Here is a 17,228-nt window from a genome sequence, read left to right on the forward strand (position 1 = left end):
GCTTCAGCTTCCTGAGTTCTGAAATTATAGGGCCACCAAAGATGCTGAAGTCCTAATTCCCTCACACTGTCTGTAACTGTGACCTCATTCAGAAACAAAGTCTTTTCAGTATGATCAATGTGATTAGGATAGTCAGAAATCCAATGAAGAAATCCACAGACTCTCAGAGAAGATGGACCTGTGAAAGAGACACAGGAAGAATCCAAAAGCTTGTAGATAACTACAAAGCTAGGATGTTGGGAGATGTTTTCCAAAGACTTGGTTTTCATACAGAATTTTGAGAAACTAAATGTCTGCTGTTTTTCACCATTTCCTCTGAAGCACTTGGTTATGACTCTGTGTCACTCCTTTTGCTCTCAGTGGTTTCCTGATCAGAACAGATTCTAGAGTAGGAGCCTTGATAGTTATTCAGTAAGTTCCAGAGATGGCAGGGCTGACAGAAATATAGGACATAGGGAACACAAATCAAATGAAGACCGTATCTTTTCCTTTGAGCACAAATACATACCGCAGAATTTCTGGCTGTTCCTCAAAGTGTGGTACTATACTCAGGCTTCAGGACTGGGCTGCTATGGGCAAACAGGATACTCAGTAGTAACAGCACCCAGATGCCTTAGTTAGTATCTGAGAGAACAGACATCTCTGAGCCTACACATGGCTTCAAGCCCTGATATCACTGTAACTTGATTTCTGAAATCAGTGTGCATGCCTCAAAGTAGCTTGGGAATACTTGATTTGAAAATATCCTCAACAATGCAGGAGTGACTATTCATATGGGACAAAGGTATTGTCTCACTATGGGACTATGCCTACCGGTGTGTCTGACCATCCATCCATCCATCCATCCATCCATCTCTTCCCTATTATTTGTTATAAATCTTTCAAACATTAAGTCCTATGATCTGGCTCAAATTCTAGTCTTGATGGAGGCAAGGAGGCTAACTAGAAAGACAAAGAAGGGGGAGAGGAGGGAAGAAGGAACAGGAAGGAGGGAAGGAAATGACGTAGGTGTTTGCCTTAGGCCAAGCTTTCTAGGAAAGATGGCGAATGCTTTGCTTTTACTCTTCTTCCTGCCCCTATGAGGAAGCTTTCTTATGAACTCTCTCATTTCTATCCCTGGTGTGGCTGATAGCAGCACAGCAGTTCACTTCTTCCCATAGAAGAATCTTTGCACAACGTACTCTCCCTCTCCTCCGGGTCCTGTGAGTACAATATTACATATGTGTGGTGGACCAGACCAATACCTCATATATCATGAGGGGATAAAAAGTCTCTGCAGACTAAACCATGGCACCAAAAACTTGCCATCCTCTATTGAGTTATAAAAGGAAACATGTCTTTGTCAGTTAAGAACAAATCATGGGCTAGGGACATAGCTCAGTTTCTTAGCATTCAGGAGACCTGGGTTTTGGCCCAAGCACTACATCAGAAAGTCATGGTGGTACATGTCTGTAATACTTCAAGAAGTGGAGGCAGGAGGATCAGAAATTCAAGATCTCCCTTTTCTACATAGTGAATTTGTGGCCAACCTGGGCTACCTAAGACCCTGCCTTTTATGTTTTCTGTTGATTAGGTGAGAGATAACCAACCAGTCAGCTCAGGAACAACAGCATGCTGGTCTTATCATAGAGATGGATCTTACTTAAAATAGTAATAGTTAGAGTTACCATTGACATCAGATGCTTTCCCCAGTATTGTGGCATATGATGCCGGACAAAAGCCCCATAAGAGGGAGAGGACTGGTTCGGCTTGTGGTTTGAAGGCATAGTCTAACATGGTGGTAAAGGCATGGCATCTGGGATGTGAGGCAGCTGGTCACATGCTACCTGTATTCAGGAAGCAGAGGGAGATGAGTGCCATGACTTATATCCTGTGTGGATCTTCCTACCTCAGTTTCCTCTTTTGGAAACACACTCTTGAGTGTTTGTTTTCTAGGTGTTTCTAAATCCTGTCAAATTGAAAATCAAGGTCAGTCTCCTAGGGAGATCCATGTGTCATTCTCTCCACCCCAGATGCTTCCTCTATACCTAATACCTCTGGGTCTATGGATTATAACTTGGTTATCATTTACTTAACAGCAGCTAATAATAGATTTTATGGGTGGACTGGGGGCGGTTGAGGATGGGAACAGGAGGATTGGGTAGGGAGGGGGAGGAGAGATAGGGTTGAGGGAGGGAATTCAAGGAGAGCCAGCTGGAATTGAGGGGCATTTGAGAGATGATATGGAAACCTAGTGCAGTGGAAACTTCCTAAAATACATGAAGGACAATGATCCTAATGAGGTCTCCTAATAATGGGAGGTATGGAGTCTCATCTGGCTATCTGTTGTCACCAAATGAGGCTTCCAATAACAGGACTAGGTGGCATTCAATTGAGTTGTTGGCCAAGGGGGTCCTAGGGAAATCCTCGAAACACCCAGGCTGTTGCAATGGGTTGCTCTCTGAAAACAGACTTCAGGGCTCCATTGCCAAGGACAACACCTTCACAACTCAAAGATGGAGAAGTCAAGCTGGTGCCTACATCGAGCCTTCATCCTTACATTCTAGTGCCTTTGGTGTGGGTAGATACTCTGCAGGCTACCAAAAGAGAAATGTTAACACCAACCCAGCCACAAAACCTTTGACCTACAATCTCTCCTGCCTGTAAAATATGCTAAGGCAATGGGTGGCACAGAACTCGTGGGAGTAGCAAATAAATACCTGATTTGACTTAAGACCCACTCCACAAGATGGCGAAGAGCCCAGGAATGTGAAAAATTGTATGCCTATTGTTGGTATTCTGGCCTGCCCCTTGGGGACCCACCCTGCGTCCTGACATAAGGTCCCCTTTAAAAAAGAAAACCCCTCCCTTCCACTTTCTCTGCTTCCTCCTGTCCTCCCTTCTCCACTATGAGGTGTACACATCTCCACTTCCCCTTTCCCTCCCTTTCTCTTCTGTCCCTCTTTTCCTCTCTTCTTCTCTCTCTCTCTCTCTTTTTCTATAATAAACTCTTTGCATGTAGATGCTGTGCCTGGGGTGTGAGTGATTTTCCAACGTGCCAGTCTACAGCCCACCACCACATCTACATGGCATGCCTGCCTCACCCACCATGGGGCACCTTGGCTCCCAACTCTCCAAAGGCCCTGCCTGCTGCATCATGACACCTGTAGCCTACACACATATTCTATGGAATTTGGAGCTGACAGCTGCTTTAGACAAAGGTTAACCTTTAAGAGTTGCTTCTACATGGCCCTTTGCCTTACATTCCTTTCAGCTATGGGGGAAAGCAGCTGTGTCAAGATAGCCTTGGGCTTTCACCAAAACCCTGTAATCAAAAGTTGTAGATCCCAGAATGTACTGTGACTCAAGGCCCAAACTCAAGATTGTAAAAATTCCTCTGACTTTCCTCAAGGCCTAACCTCAAGACTGTAAAATCCCTTTAATTTCCCACCTGCTGTGTGGTCTTTTACTATAAAAAGACACTTGTGGAACCTTCTCATGGTCAGAGTATCAGAATCCCAAATTCTGCCTGTGGCTCTAGCTAGCTAGAAGTTTTGGTACCCTTGCTTCTGGTTAACGAACTTCAGTGGTCTGGCCCCCATTATTTGCACAACCCTAGGACCCAACATTTTGGGAGATCATCTGGGATTGCAGGATTCTGCAAGGACACCCCAGTCTCTGGCAATTTTAACCTGGTTCTGGCTGATTGGTAAGTTTTGCTCTGGTTTCCGTATCTGGTGTTCAGGCAAACTGGGGCTCAATAAAGAGCAGGAGGACATGCTGTTGACTTCTGATCCAGAGGGGAATGAGGGATGCCTCAACCCCTCTTCTGGCCATTGGGTTGTTCATTTGTGGCGTTTCGGGACTGGTGCAGGACCACATGGCTCGTTGTGCAACATTCTTCTGTCTGTGTCTGCCAGGTTCTTGTCTCCCAGCTTTCGTTTACTTGTTGTCTTGTTTGCGTTTGGTCTCCTCACTGTACTTGCTTGTGAATTAATTCCCACCACGGGCCCAGCATCCTCTAAACCTTAGTCCCCTTGGACCTTGTACTTCCTCGTTTCCAGGACTTTGGGGATGCAGCAGCAGTCTCTTAGAATCTTTTTTTTCCACTAGAATTGCCAGCCTTCTGAGATGCATGGCCTCCTGAAGGTTCTTTTGATCTTAAACTTATTCTTAGTGTGCAGGACATCATTTTTAGCCATCCAGGCTACCCAGACCAGGTCCCCTACATTGTGGCCTGGTGCTATCTCCTAGTCAAACCCCATCCTGGCTAAAACCCCTGATTCTTTCCTCAGAGAATGAGACTGCCATTCTTCCCATCCAACCAAAGAAATCAAAAAGGAAGTCTATTGGTGAAATTATTAAGGCCACTCCACGTAGTTAAAAGGAGATTTATTTAATGGCATAACTTACAAATTAAGGGATAGGTAGGTCGCGGGGTCTGGGGAAGGTGTATCACAGTCCAGCGGTGTTCTCTGGAGTTCTGCTCGGTCCACCTCCACTATCCAGGGTCCCGGAATGGAGAGAGCACCCGCCAATCCAGCTCTCAGGTCCCCAGGTGCCTCCCTTGGCCCCGCCTTGTAGGCATGACAGTTGCCGAAGTCTCAATGGGGGTTGGAGCTTCCAGATCAAAGCTGGAATGGCTACCCACTACAAAGTCTAACCTGTCCAGTACTCCTGCAGACTTACCTTTCCCTTCTGATCCTGAGCTGGATGACTCCCCACCCCCTTATAACCCCTGACCCCATAGGCAAATGTGGAATTCTTCTGAAATGGGGAATAGCACGGCTACTGGCTTCCCTACTACTTTACCTTCTCCTAAACCTTCTGCCCTTCCCAGAGCCCCTCCTTCTCCTCTCCCTCTTTCCATTCACCACCTGGGCCAAGACACCTCCATACTCCCTCAGGAACACCACAAAGAGAAAATAGGTTAGGCCTCTACTGCTCTTCCCCTCTGCACCAGGGGGCCACCCAGTGTGGATGGCAAAGCTTGCCTATCCTATTTTCTCTTTGCTACTAGTGACTGATACAGCCGTAAGCTCCAAACTCCCTCTTTTACTGAGAAGCCATGAGTGCTAATAGTTCTTCTTGATTCTGTTTTGTTCACCCATCAGCCGACTTGTGATAATTACCAACAGCTCCTCCAGGTTCTATAAGAGATAGAGTCTGATGAGAATGCTGCAAGTTGGTCCCAGGGCAAGATGGTTGCCCCATGGATGATGAGACAACTATTAATACCACCTTCCCCACTTCCTGACATGACAAGGGATGGGACTAAAACACAGCTGAAGGTAGGGAGCACCTAAAGGTCTGTCACCCGATTCTTATGGGGGGGCCTCTGAGCAGCTGCTAGACAGCTCACAAATTTGCCAAAGGTGAGTCAGGTAGTACAGAAGAAGAATAAGCTACTGGGTGCATTTCTTGAATGCCTGTTGAACACCTATCATACCTACACTCCATTGGATCCTGAGGTACCAGAGAATCAGATGGTAATCAATCAGGCTTTCATTAATCAAGCAGCTCCAGATATTAAAGGCAAACTTCAGTGGCTTGATGGATTCGAAGGTAAAAATTTGTCTGAATTAGTAACTATAGCCACAAAAGTTTATAGTAACAGAGGAGCACCCAAAGATAGACAAACATTAAGGGTTGGCTAAGTTCTTATTGGCAGCAGACAGGAGCTGGTGGTACACTGAACTCAGTGACCAACAGCTGTTCCAAATAAACAATGGGCAAGGATATAATGAGAACCCCAAGCACCCTGTCTCAAAAAGAATCAATGTGCATACTACAAGGAAATGGACCACGGGAGAGGGAATGTCCCCAGAGAAAGAAAGGACAAAAAAGACCTAAAAAATGGCCAAAAGGTTCTCAAACTGGCAGGCCTAAATGACTGAAGGGTTGAGGCTTGAGGCCCTTCCTTGAGCCTTAGGTAACCCTACAAGTGGAGTGGCAAACTGCTGACTTCCTAGTCGACACCGGAACTCACCATTCCGTGTTAAAAACCCCACTAGGGCCTCTGTCAAACAAACAAACATCGCTCAAGGGACTACAGGGACTGCCTACATCCATGGACTACAAAACAAACTGTGGACCTGGAAAGGAAAAAGGTACACGCTTCTTCATGGTTATCCCTGAATGCCCCTACCCCCTCTTGGGAAGACACTTGTTGACCAAGATGAAAGTTCAAATTCATTTTACTGGGAAAAGGGTGATGATCTACCCATGACCCTAAGTCTATGCCTTATGTCTGTACCTAGAAGAATAATACAGGCTTTTCCCACAGATGCTTACTTTAAGTGTGTTTCCTTTGATGCTCAAACTCCAACATTCCATCCCTGGAATATGGACAGAGACCAACCTCCCAGAGGTAGCAATCCAGCAGCCCCCAGTCTCAGTTATCTTAGAAGCAAGTGCCCAACCAATCTGGGTAAGGCAGTACCCCATGACTCCCAAGTCAAATTGGGCATCACTGAGAATATGAACCAGCTCCTGGAGCATGGAATTCTAGTGCCTTGCCAGTCTCCATGGTGCTGAGGGCTGTGGGGGTATACAGAAGGCGACAGCTAGTGTTTGACAAGTCCACTCACCAGATGTATAACTTCCTGTTGGGGAGCCCCACCTGGCAAGGCCATGGGGTCACTGGCTATGGAAAATGGTTGTTTTCTCTCTATAACTTTCTCATGTGCCACTACTATACTCCCTAAAAAGAACAGCTGTGGGGTTCCTTCCACAGCTCATTGGTAGTGTGTTTTACATCTTTGGGCACACTTAGCTGTGAATGGTCAGGAAGATGATTTATGTTTAAGCTGTATAATTCTGATGTATAGAAATAATACCAGATTATTTTTCTTTAATAACTCAAGAAAGTTACAGTATTTTCAGTCTCAAAAAAACAGCTAATTTTAGACTTTAGAACAAATTCAAAGCAGACTAAACTACTCCTGCAGAAAATACACAAAAACAAGATCCCAGGTGTTGTTTGTTGATGAATCAAGGTCAGAACTGAAACAACTTTGGTAGATATAACTCCCATAATTCTCTTTCAGCACATACCCCTACTACTCAAGGTTCAGTCTGCTACTGCTATTGTAAGTCCTAAATTTCAATGTCACTTTCTGTCTGGGAAAGGGCTATGTGTTTAGCCAAGCACAACTCACCAGTCAGCATGACCTTCCTGGCCTGAGAAAACCTGTGTGACTTATCTTATCATGTATTATGAGATTGTGTCAGACCCCTGAAAATGTAACATATATTGTCCAGAGTTTGGCTATGACAGCAGCAATAGCAATGTAGAGAAGGCAGCTATACAGAATGTGAGTGAAATGTATGTGTGCTGAGTGAGAGATGAAGAAGAAGAAGAAGAAGAAGCATTAGAGAAGGTGAGGAAAATGTGAGAGAATGAATGAGCAAAGAGTGAATGAATGATATAGAAGAAATATATGTGTGTGAATGAATATGTAAGAAAGAAAGCTGTGTGAAAGAGCTGCTGCTATGTATAAGGACTGTGTAAAGAGCTGTATGAGAGTGTGAAGGAACTGTGTAAAATATTATACGGTGAGAAAGCTGTGTAAATGAGATGCATAGCTATGGCTGTATGGAGATTTGTAACTGTGTGGAGATGAAAAGAGTGAGAGAACATTTTTAAGATGAAGTAAAAGAGAAAGTTACCTTCAGAGAGCAGGTGTGTTTCCTTATTTACCTGTAAGATAGATAGAAAGTTATTTCTAAATACCTTTAAAAAAGTTTCCTAAGTCCTCGCTACTCTGAGGTCTTCTATTCACAACCCTGGAGCAGTTCTCGAGAGCTGGCCTCCCCCAGACTGTGATACCATGGAACACCCTACTTCTGCTTGTCAAAAAGCCAGGGATCAATGATTATCATCCAGTGCAGAACCTCAGGGAAACCCACAAATGGGTTGAAGATATTCATCCAGTTATATACAACCCCTATACCCTCTTAAGCGCCCTCTCTCTAGAGCGCCACGTTTATTTGGTCCTAGTTCATAAAGACGCCTTCTTCAGCCTAATCCTGGAGGCCAAGAGCCAGCCCATCTTTGCCTTCAAATGGCATGACCCAGACCAGGGCTTCAGTGGGCAGCTCACCAGGACCTGCCTACCCTAAGGATTCAAAAACTCCCAACCATCTTTGATGAGGTCCTTCATTGAGATATGAAGGAATAGTGGGCCTCACACCCTGAGGTAAGCCCCCTTCAATATGTAGATGACCTCTTGATTGCTTCCAAGGACCAGGACTCTTGCTTACAGGCAACTAGAGACTTAAGCAAGACTTAGGTAATCTAGGATATAAAGTGTCAGCTAAAAAGGCCCAAATCTGCCTCTCAGAAGTCATGTACCTAGGATACATTCTTTTTAAAAGAAGTAAGAACTATTACCTGCCTGGAAGCAGACTATCCTGGATATCCCAGCCCCTAAGACCTGAAGGCAAATCTGAGAATTTCTAGGCTCAGAGTTGGATTCTGCCAACTCTGGATACCAGGATTTGCTAAAATGGTCAAACCACTATATGAGGCCCCTTGTGGGACAGAGGAATCCTTCCTCTAGACTGAGGCTCAAGAAAGGGCTTTTAAAGCCATAAAGGAAAACTCTGCTAAAGGCCCCTACCTTGTTATGCCAGACATAAATAAGCACTTCCAACTATTTGTAGATGAGAGAGTGGGGCTAGCAGTGGGGTACTGACTCAGTACCTTGGACCCTGGAAGTAGCCTGTGGCCTATTTATCCAAATGGTTGGATCCTGTGGCCTCTGGATGGCCCAGCCACCTGTGTATCATCGCAGCTACAACCCTCTTGGTCAAGGATGCTGACAAATTGACTCTGGGGCAACCTCTAACCATAACTACTCCCCACTTGATAGAGGGGGTTCTCAATAATCCCCCTGTATGGTGATATTTTATTTGTACTGAAATGTGATTTTATTTGTATGTTAATAAATAAAGTTGCCCGGGGGTCAGAGCTAATAGCAAGCCTTAGCAGAAGCTGGGTGGTGGTGGTGCACCAAGAGCCTTTAATCCCAACTCTTGGGAGGCAGAGCTAGGCAGATCTGTGTGTGTTCAAGGATACAGCCAGCATGGAGACACAAGCCTTTAATCTCAATACCAGCCATAGAAGACCTGGAGGTCTGTACAGACAGGCAGTGACTAGGAGGTCATGTGGTTGGGTTTACAATCAATGAGAAGGCAGAACAGAAACACTATAAAAAGACAGACACACAGGAAGTAGGTCTCTTTTGGAGTGGTAGGGCAACAGTGACTGTGAAGGGTAAGGTTTTTAGCTCTTAGCTATTGCTCTGACCTCTTGGCTTTCATCTCTGAATTGGCTCTGTGTTTCTTATTTAATAAGTCAGTTGGTTACATCTACACCCCTGACTGGTGGATGACCAATGCCCAGTTGACTTATTACCAGGCCTTGCTCCTCAACCCCGTTGCATTAGGTTTCTCCCAAGCACTTCTCTCAACCTAGTGACCTTGCTGCCTAACCCAGATTCAGGCATCATCCATGACTGCACAGAGATACTGCAGCAAGTACATGGAATCTGACCAGAATTGACTAACATCCCCTGGCTGGATCCAGACCTCACATACTTCAGGGATGGCAGCAGTTTCATCCAGGAAGGAACCAGGTATGCAGGAGTGGTAATAGTGGCATTCTCAGAGACTATCTGGGCCACAGACTTGCCCTCTTTCACCTCAGCACAAAAGGCTGAACTGACTGTCCTAACCAAGACAATTAGGAAAAGACAAAACTATCAGTGCTTAAACAGACTGCTGTATGCTTTTGCCATGGTGTAGGTGGAAGTTTCTCTGTCCTGCCCAGCCCAGCAGTCCAGACGAATCTCTCCCACTTGTGGTCCCACAACCACTTACAAAATAATTATTTAGAGACTTATATTAGTTATAAAACTGTTTGGTCTATGGCTCAGTCTTCTTGATACCTAGGTTTTTCATCTTAAATTAACCTATTTCTATTAATCTATGTATCGCCATGTGTCTTGTGGCTTTACTTGTATTCTATTACATCTTGCTCCTCTGGGCGGGTTGCAGCATCCTTGAAAGATACATTGCTTTGGAGAAGCGGTTTTGCTTTTGTTTCTACAGGAAACAAGAGGTTGTGGATTCGTTCCAGGTTAATATGGATCAGATATGGTCAAGGGAGACCTCCTGAAACTTGACAGGTGATACCTATCAACAAAAATTACTGATGGTCTTCAGAGGACTTGGTCATTACCTCAAAATTTTCTCAGGGACTCCTGGGATGCCTTCGCATATGGCCAACAGGAAGCAGTATGGAGAAAACTATGCCCACATTCCCAAGAGTTGGGGGGTGTGGGTGGTCTTTGGTTATTTGGTGGGTTATGGATGTTTGTCTTTGTTTAAAATGTTGGTTACAAATTGTTATGAATAATGATCAGGAAAAAGCTAAACAAAGATTAGATTCAGGGTTTTTGTTTTGAAAAGAAAAAAAGGGAAAATGCTGTGGGATAATGCTCTTGTGCACTGTAAAGACTTGTCACTCGTATTGGTTTAATAAAACACTGATTGACTGGTAGCCAGGCAGGAAGTGTAGGTGGGGTGACCAGATGAGGAGAAGGCTGGGAAGAGGAAAGGCAGAGAGGGAGTCACCAGCCAGAAGCAGAAGAAGTGAGACGAGAATGCTGGCCTGAGAAAAGGTACCAAGCCACGTGGCTAAACCTAGACAAGAATTATGGGTTAATTTAAGTGTGAGAGTTAGTTAGTTATAAGACTGAGCAATAGGCCAAACAATTTATAATTAATACAAGCCTCTGTGTGTTTATTTGGGACTGAACAGTTGTGGGACCGGGTGGGACAGAAACTTATGTCTACACCACAGCACATGTCCATTGTCATCTACAGAGAAAGAGGCTTGCTAACTGTTGAAGGGAAAACTATTAATAATAAACAAGAGATACTAGACTTACTGTCTACTCTCTGGCTCCCAAAAAGACTGGCCATCATCCATTTCCCAGGATATCAGAAAGAAAACTTTTGTGAAGCCCAGGGCAATAGAGAGCAGACCATGCAGCCAAGGAGGCTGCCCTGGCCACCATCAATTTACTGATAACAATACCAGACAACATGTTGTCCAAGATGCCAGATTCTTCTGCCCAAGATGGCAAACACCCAGGTTAAAAACAGATGGTTGTACACCACAGATGAAAGACTCATCCTGCCAACTGCACTGGCCAAGTCCCTGATCTACCAAATCCACAGGACACATTTAGGCCAAAGAAAATTAAAAGAATTCCTAGGCCACTCAAAATTCAAAAATTTCAACATAAATCAGTTAGTGGAGGACTGTGTGACTGAATGCTTCCCCTGCCAGGCTACTAACCCACAAAATAAAGAGCCCTCTCAAAGCAAGAAGGAAAGAGGAACTTCCCCGAAGTCCACTGGGAGGTAGATTTCACCAAGGTAAACCAGGCAAATATGGGTATAAATATCTCCTAGTCTTTATAGGTACTTTTTCAGATTGGACAAAAGCCCTCTCCACTACAAAAGAGACAGCATCCACAGTAGTCAAGAAGATCATCAATGAATTCATCCCAGGATATAGACTTTCTTCTATGTGGTACATTGTGTACCCTATTAAAATTTGCTAGAAGATTAGAGAACAGAACAAGTCACTAGATTAAGCATAGATGTCAGGCAGTGGTGGTGGCACATAGCTTTAATCCTAGCACTCAGGAAGCAGAGATCCATTTGGATCTCAAAGCCACCCTAGACTACATGAGATTGACTCAGTCTCGGAGAGAAACAGAGCCAGGCAGTGGTGTCACGATCTCATGATTTTGCTTGGGAAGCACATATACCTTTAATCCCAGGAAGTGATGACTGGGTGGAGAACGGTATATAAGGCATGAGGAGACAGGAACTGGAGGCTTTTCAGGCTGAGGAGTCCTAGAGGTAAGACATGGCAGTGGCTTGTTCCTTTGTCTCTCTAATCTTCAGGCAAATTTTATTAGGGTACACAATGTATCACCACACTTCTGTAATAGGGTCAGACAATAGACCAACTTTCATCTCTAAGGTAACACAAGATTTAGTTAAATATTGGGAATTAATTGGAAATTGCATTGTACATACCAACCCCAGAGTTCAGGACAGACAGAAGGAATGAATCAGACCCTAAAAGAGACCTTAACTAAATTAACCCTAGACACTGGAGATGACTGAACAGCTCTCCTACCCTTTGCCCTGTTCCAGATATGGAACACTCCCTATGAAATCCACATTTGGCAGGCTCCCTCCTCTGGTTCCCAAGCCCCCTTCAGAAGTCATGGCCAGCTGCCACTGAAGGAGCAGCAAGATGCAGCAGACCAGTAAAGCCATGGAACATGTGGAGATACACAGATTAATAGAAATAGGTTAAGTTATAAGAGCTAGCTAGCAATAAGCCTGCCATAGGCCATACAGTTGTAAATAATATTAAGCCTCTGAATGATTATTTTATAAGTAGCTGAGGAACCATAGAGCTGGGTTGGACACAGGAAAACTTCTGACTACAAAGATGTTTGAATACAAGTTGCTTAAGTCTATCCAGGCACTCCAGGTGGTACAGGACAACATTTTTCCAGTTCTGAGAGATATCTATGAGCTGCCACATGCCAAGCTACATAACCATAAACTGGCAGACCTCGTCTGGAGACATCACAAAAAGCCCCTTGGACCACGCTGGAAGGGGCCACACAGAGTGATCCTGACTATCCCGACTGCTGTGAAAGTTGATGGGATCAGGACATGGATTCACCACTCTCATTTCAAGCCTGTTCCTGACGGAAGATCAGACAATTCGGATGCCCAGTGGAGAGCCTTCGCACACCCAGAGGACCTGTTAAAGATAAGACTAAGAGCTCTCAAGCTATCATGACTCTTCTGATTTACTCATGTCTAGTTTCTGGGACTCTTGGGAACCTCCCAATACCTTCTCCTGTTACTTTTATTTGGAGACTTACAGAATTCTGGACAGGATGACTAACATCTGAGGTGTTCCAAACAGATTTCGAGGCAGCCCCAATCTTTATGACTGATTTATGTCATCTAATGCCAGACCTAGTATTCAATCAGATAACTGAGAGATCTGATCAACTTGGTTCTCACCCTAGAAAAGCATGCAAATCTCTAACCTTAACTAAATGTCTCTTAGGAAAATTTCAAGGAAAATCTACAATGTTTGTCTGGCTATCTCTACTCAGGCTTCTCCAGTCAAAATAAGTTCTGGTGTCCATTTTGGGGATGTGAAACTTGGGCTCCTTCTTGGAATGTTGACAATGAGCCCTTAGTAACAATATCAGCTTCTGTTAATAGTTCTTGCACAAGACCCATATTCTGTAACCTTATTACTATCCAAGTTAAGAGATGGGATACTACACACCCATAAACTTGTAGCTCCTAGGATTCAGGAAGATCTTGGGGATTTAAGCTATAGGAGTGTGGTAATGACCATGGTTGCATTTATCATATAGCAACCACAGATTAGGACTCCTGTTGTCCCCATAGAATCTTTACATGACCTCTTTAGGTCTCTCCTGATTCCCATTCAGGTCCTCACAACTCATCCCAGCACCATCCAGATAGTCCAGAATGTCAATCAACGTGTTAACTATAACTAAGAAAATAATAAACCAGATTGAACCACCAGTGCCTATGGACATTCTTTGAAATGGTCCTGGCCACCTACTTCCTCCTTAATTCTACCAATACCAATATCGCTTATGACTACTGGTTGTGTCTAGATCCTAGATTGCCTTTTTATATAGGATTAGGTCTTCTTGTTACACAGCCATCTATAACACTTAGGACTGTGTCCCTAACCAACAGAACAGCTTGTCCCTCTTACCCTAGGAGACATTCAAAGAGATGCCATCTGCTTCTGCTCATATAATTATCCCTTAGACAAAACTGCCTATTCATCAATATGCAAAAAAATATATTTTCTCAAGGCCTTCCAATACTCTTAACCTAAACAACTCTTATCAACTGGTCACCCCATGAGGGTTTTGGTATGCCCGCCCCATGGATTTATGTCCCTGTATATTAAGTAGCCTTTATACCATGGGAAACCAACCTGAACTCTGTGTCTTAGTACAAACTGTCCCACAAATATATTTTTATGATTGTCTGGCTGGCAGGCAGCATTTGGACTCTTCCTTGGAGCTATGACATTAAAGAGGAAACCCAATTCTTGTCCCCATAATGGTGGGAGTAGGGATTGTGGGTTCTGCCACCCTAGGAGCAGCAGCACTGATCATTAGCTGAGTCAGTTACAATAGCCTCTCTGAGGCCATGGAAAAAGACCTATTCTGCATCCAGGCAGCAAGTGCATACCTTGAAAATCAGGTAGACTCTTTAGCAGAAATGGTTATACAAAACAGAAGGGAATAAGACTTACTACTCTTGAAGCAAGGAGGGCTATGTGCTGCCTTGGGTGAATCCTGTTGTTTCTATGCTAACCACTCAGGTGTTGTTAAAAAACACTCAAGAACTCAAAGTGATTCTCCTAGAAAGACAAAAAGAAAGACAGCAATCACTTTCCTGGTTCCATAAGCTCTTTAATTGGTCCCTTCGGCTGACAACACTATTGCCCTCCATTGATGGACTTATTCTTTTGATACTCTTAAATGATCGGTCCATGTGTGTTTAATGTGCTGATTAGATTTGTAAAAGACCACATTTCTTCAGTAGAACTCTTGATTCTTTGCTCACAATATGCAACTGTTGAAAATTCAGACTCAGACTCGGGTTCATATATAGACTCAGAAGAATCAAGACTTTGATGGAGGGGTGGGTTGGGGGGAAGGCTGGGGGGTGGGAGGAGGGAGGACAGAGGAATCCATGGCTGAAATGTAAAATTAAATTAATTATAAAATAAAATTTAAAAAATCTAGAAATTAAAAAAAGACTGATTCTGGTATACCTCAAGGTGGGAATGTGAAAAATAGTATGCCCATAGCCTGCACACATATTCCAGGGATATTGGAGCTGACAACTGTTTCAGACAAAGGTTAACCTTTAACAGTTGCTTCTAGGTGACCCTTTGCCCTGCATTTCTTGCAGCTACAGGGGAAGCAGCTGTGTCAAGATAGCCACAGGCTTTCGCAAATACTCTGTAGTCAAAAGTTGTAAATCTCGGAATGTATTGTAACTCCAGCCCCAAACTCAAGATTGTAAAAATTCCTCTGACTTTCCTCAAGGCCTAACCTCAAGAGTGTAAAATCCCTTTAACTCCCGACCATGGCAACTCTTATAAAGCAAAGCATTTAATGGGGGCTGGCTTACAGGTAAGTGGTCTAGTCTACTGTTGTCATGGCAGGAAGCATGGTGGCACACAGGCAGATGTGGTCCTGGAGAAGGAGCCAAGAGTTCTACATCCTGATCAGCAGGCAGCAGGGCAAGAGAGTGACACTGGGCCTGACTTGAGCATTTGAAACATCTAAGCCCACTCCCAGTGACACACTTCCTCCAACAAGGCCACACCTCCTGATAGTGCCACTTCCTATGAGTCTATGGGAGCCATTTTCATTCAAACCACCACACATATTATGGAGCTTTTTTTATTTAGTAAGAAAGAAAAAATACTTTGTTTCTTAGGACATGCAGGATACTACTAAAAAACATCAACTAAGTCATTCACAAAAGCCTAACTTTACTACTGACAGTTCTATAGAAGGTGCATGGATGGTGCCTGTGTCTGTCTCCTCAGATTCAAACTGACAGAAGCACTCCCCTCCTAGACCTCATTAGTGAAGGGAGTAGTTTTTCTGAGGAAGAGGGACAGATTAGCCCACAGTACTTAGAAGCACAACATCTTCCTGCTGATTCACTGAGGTTTATGTTCTAAGGTACTAATTGGAAAGCACCCAGTGCCTGATCACTTAGGTTGTACACCTGTAAGCCATGGTCTAGATTCCGCCATTCAATGGTCAAGCACTTACTGAGAAAGCAGCATGAGCTTTGTACTCATGATACTCATGATACTTTGTAAAATGGAGCAAAGTCACCTGACTTATGAAAGTTGAGTCTTCTGTTAATGTGTATCTTACTGGTTTTATTGCAATTCCATTACATCATCAGATAAAAGTGGAAAATAAGATATTTCCTTCATTGCTCTGTGCTTTTTTTTTTTTTTCAGTAAAGAGATACCTTTACCCCACTTCTCTAAGTCTTTTTTCCCTAAATTTTATTATCTAAAAATATGGGCACACATAAGTAAAGGTTTGGTTTCTATTGTTATTCTGTGTGTGTTTAGTATAGAAAATCAAGTTTAACTATCACAGAGCTGGGGAGATGGCTCGTTAAGTAAGAGTGCTTTCTGTTCAAGCAGGAGGACCTGAGTTCAAATCCCTGGCACCTACACTAAACAAACAACAACAACAAAACCAGATCATGGCTACATGTGTCTGTAACCCTAGCACTATGGAGCAGAGACGGGCAGATCCCAGGAACTTGCTAGAAGTAGGCCTAGCCGAAACAATGAGCTTCCGGTTCAGTAACCGGCCCTGTCTCAAGAGGGTAAGGGTGAGAGTGCTGTGGGATGTTCTGTATGGCAAATGTGTTGCTAATTAGTCAATAAATAAAACACTGATTGGCCATTGGCTAGGCAGGAAGTATAGGCGGGACAAGGAGGAGAATAAAGCTGGGAAGTGGAAGGCTGAGTCAGAGAGACACTGCCAGCCGCCATGATGAGAAACAGCATGTGAAGATGTCGGTAAGCCACGAGCCATGTGGCAAGGTACAGACTTATAGAAATGGATTAATTTAAGCTGTAAGAACAGTTAGCAAGAAGCCTGCCACGGCCATACAGTTTGAAACCAATATAAGTCTCTGTGTTTACTTGGTCGGATCTGAGCGGCTGTAGGACTGGCAGGTGAGAGAGATTTGTCCTGACTGTGGGCCAGGCAGGAAAACTCTAGCTACACCCATGCCTCAGTTTTATTCCCATCTTCCCAGCTGTGGCACTTCCCATCATTTGTGTGGTGCCCCAAAGTGATCTCACCCACTCTTCTGCTTCTTGGTTATGGGTTGGAATCAGAAACTTAGGAAAACACCAAGGCCCAAGACCACATACCTTAAATATCAGCGTGTCAATCTTATTTCACCTGCTGGCCTCAAACTCACCATGTAGCCACACGTGACCTTGAACTCATGATTCCCCTGCCTGTACCATCCACGTGCTGTGACTTCAGGTGTATGCTACTATGTGCAGCTTCTGT

The sequence above is a fragment of the Peromyscus californicus genome, unplaced genomic scaffold, assembly GCF_007827085.1.
Source record: "Peromyscus californicus insignis strain IS unplaced genomic scaffold, ASM782708v3 Scaffold_12__1_contigs__length_115047231, whole genome shotgun sequence".
Lineage (NCBI taxonomy): Eukaryota > Metazoa > Chordata > Mammalia > Rodentia > Cricetidae > Peromyscus > Peromyscus californicus.